This window comes from Pinus tabuliformis, chromosome 6 (assembly GCF_031772625.1).
Source record: "Pinus tabuliformis cultivar Carrire ecotype Pingquan chromosome 6, CPIR1, whole genome shotgun sequence".
Taxonomy (NCBI): domain Eukaryota; kingdom Viridiplantae; phylum Streptophyta; class Pinopsida; order Pinales; family Pinaceae; genus Pinus; species Pinus tabuliformis.
This window is the reverse complement of record NC_142292.1, coordinates 1,343,297,462-1,343,300,869: the sequence shown is the minus strand read 5'-3', so window position 1 is coordinate 1,343,300,869 and position 3,408 is coordinate 1,343,297,462. Positions and strand designations below refer to the sequence as shown.

At 38.8% G+C, this 3,408-nt stretch overlaps 1 pseudogene; it reads left to right on the top strand.

The window, feature by feature from the left end:
* Window positions 1-624: 624 nt before the first annotated feature.
* Window positions 625-2,031, top strand: LOC149263571 (aspartic proteinase nepenthesin-2 pseudogene; annotated as a pseudogene).
* The last annotated feature ends 1,377 nt before the right edge of the window (window positions 2,032-3,408 follow it).

Here is a 3,408-nt window from a genome sequence, read left to right as displayed (position 1 = left end):
AACAAAATATTGAATTATTCAATCTGTTTTCCTAAATAAAACTTGATTTTTATATCTACACATTATAACATGCAAACCGCACAAAACATAGTTTTTAACCTAAACTTTATCGAACACATTTATCTTACTAAACTATAAATAGGATAGGTCTTTTTATTATTTTTATTTTATGAAATCTCTCAAAATGTCATGCAAAAACGAATATATATATAAACAAACGAATGAATATATATATATGAATATGATTGTATGAGGCTATAATCGAATTTTAATGTTTTTATACAGTAGTAAAAATTTATATGAGTTTCCATGCAAAGATGCCTCACCATAGTTTGTTGAGGACATTCACTTTTAAGTCAAGTATAAAGATAGTTGGTTAAGGAACATTCACTTTTAAGTCGAGTACAGCTCCTTGTGCATGAATATGAAGATTTAATTTTTATATAGTAATAAATAAATTGCAATGGAAATTAAAGTTAACGAGGACTTGTAACTTCAAATCAAATCAGCGATGCTTTTCTATCTCCAATAAATAGAGAGCATCCCCATCCCTCCTCGTAGAGTAAACCATTTATTCTTTTGCTAGGCCTTACGTATTTCCTTTCCTTCTCAAGTTTACGAAATATGGCTCGACAATCTGCCACATTTCTTCGTGCCCTCTGCAAACTCCTTACTTATTTGTTATTGATTTATATGATATTACCTTTGATGCATTGCAGACAGCTTGTGCCCAAGATTTCAAAGCCTAAGCATAAATCCGCGATTTCAAGGCCTGAGCAGAAACCCGTTGTTGGGTTGAGAATAGATCTTGTGCATAGAGATTCACCGCTTTCTCCATTCTTTCCAGGGAACATTACATCCACGGAACGGGTGAAGCAGGCAGTGCAACGTAGTCAAGAGAGGCTAGAAGCACTCTATGGGTCTGGTCAATTGGCTCACGCAGGAATCCAAGGTCAAGTAAGTGCAGGAAGTGGAGAATATACGATGAAGTTAGAAATAGGTGAGCCGTCATTATCATATTCTGCAATTCTAGATACAAGTAGTGACTTGATATGGACACAGTGCTTGCCCTGTGATGATTGCTCTAATCAATCCTATGCAATCTATGATCCTTCCCAGTCCTCCACTTACATGACGGTCACATGCGAAAGCCCTCAGTGCCAGCCAACCCTTTTCTCTTATTGCTCTGCTGATGTGTGCAATTACTTGTATCAGTATGCTGATTACTCCAGCTCAGGGATACTTTCATACGAGACGTTTACCTTTTCAACACAGTCGATCAATCAAATTGTGTTTGGTTGTGGCCAATACAATGAAGGCCACTTCGATGGACACGGAGGTGTAGGCTTCGGACGAGGTTCCTTATCCCTAATTTCACAGCTTGCTTCATTAGGACTAGGCAATAAGTTTTCTTACTGTCTCCAAGGTTTTGACGAACCTTCTTACATGCTCAGCCCTTTGTTTATAGGTCACAGTGCTACCTTGAATGCCGAGGATGTCAGTTCAACTCCTTTTATTCAAAACGAATACGTGACATCAAGTTTCTATTATGTTTCGTTGGAAGGAATTAGCCTTGGAGGTGAATTATTGGATATCCCTGCTGCTACTTTTGATATTCAAGACGATGGTAGCGGTGGATTTATGATAGACTCTGGAGTCGCATTCACATTTCTGTATGACGATGCATATCAAGTTTTGAAGAAGGCCTTGATTTCTTCCATTCACTTTCCGCAAACCGATGGGTCTGGACTCGGACTAGACCTCTGTTTTAACTTACTTCCCGACTATAAATTTCGACTTTCCTCTGATCAGTTTCCGACTATGACTTTCCACTTTAAGGGAGCAGATTATGTTTTGCAGCCAGAACACTATTTCTACGTTGATGACACCATTTTCTGCCTAGCAATGCTGCCGAATTCGCAGACCTCGATATCCGCATTAGGCAATTTTCAACAGCAAAATTACCAAATACTCTATGACAACGACAAGAACGTGCTCTCTTTTGCACCCGCAGACTGTGATTCGTTGTAATCAAGCACATGGATAGCTGTTTTTTTCCTATAGATTCTATATTAAATTAGATGATTAAAGTCTGTTCCTGCTCTTGTTTGATAAAAAAAAAATATTATCATACAAGTTTGAGTTTGTTGCTGGTGTTTGATTTTGCTAAATTATAAGCCCATATAAACAGTTTTTTTAAGACAATATGTGTATAAACAAGCTTGTTTCTCTGTTTCAAATTCATTAAACCATGGTTTCCTTATTGTGAATATCGGTAGTCTCATGAAAGGATGTAGTTTGTTACGGAAAGCCCTTGAAAGAGTCGGTGGATCAGATAAGCTATTAGCATGAATTTCTCAAAATTTATAACTCTAGATAAATTGGAGGATAATCGTTTTCAATATTGATTATTGTATTTATTGAAAAGTTTCATTTTTGGCCAAAGTCGCATCGAATTGCCAATCAGAAACATAATATCATTTAGTTAAGTTGCATGAGAAATATACGAGGAAACCCATGCACATTGATGGAATCGAAGTTCAGTTCTCACTTTGTGATGGGAGGATTGACGACTAAAGTAGAATTTGTATCACTAATGTAATGATATGGTTGTTGAAAGAAATTGGTGGGGTTTAACAGTAAGTTTGGCTGGGTGAGACCCACAAGATGAGGGTTCAAATCTCATTGAGTATATATATGACCTGTTGTGTCTTGGCTAGAAGAGTAGGCGACCCCATAGCGGACCTCTCAGCTTTTGTTGAGGCATAAGTTTCCTGCTATTGTGCTTGCACGCGGTTGCACGCGGACCTCTCAGCTTTTGTTGAGGTATAAGTTTCCTGCTATTGTGCTTGCAGGGGGTTGCACGTAGCTTTTGTTGAGGCATAAATTTGTTTTTGTTGCATAAGTTTGCTTTTGCGGTTCTTGAGGCATAAGTTTCTGCTATGTTTCCTGCTATTGGTGGCTTGCAGGACGTCTCAGCGTTTGTTGAGGCATAAGTTTCATGCTATTGTGCTTGCTGACGGTTGCACGTAGCCTTTGTTGAGGCATAAGTTTCCTGCTATTGTGCGGTTGTTGAGGCATAAGTTTCCTTCTATTGTGCTTGCAGGCGGTTGCACGTAGCCTTTGTTGAGGCAAGTTTGCTTTTGTTGAGGCATAAGTTTCCTGCTATTGTGCAGTTGTTGTTGAGGCCTTTGTTGAGGCATAAGTTTTCTTTTGCTGTTCTTGAGGCATAAGTTTCCTGCTATTGTGTGGCTTGCAGGATGTTTCAGCTTTTGTTGAGGCATAAGTTTCCTGCTTGTGCTTGCAGGCGGTTGCACGTAGCCTTTGTTGAGGCATAAGTTTCATGTTATTGTGCGGTTGTTGAGGCATAAGTTTCCTGCTATTGTGCGGCTTGCAGGCAGTTGCACG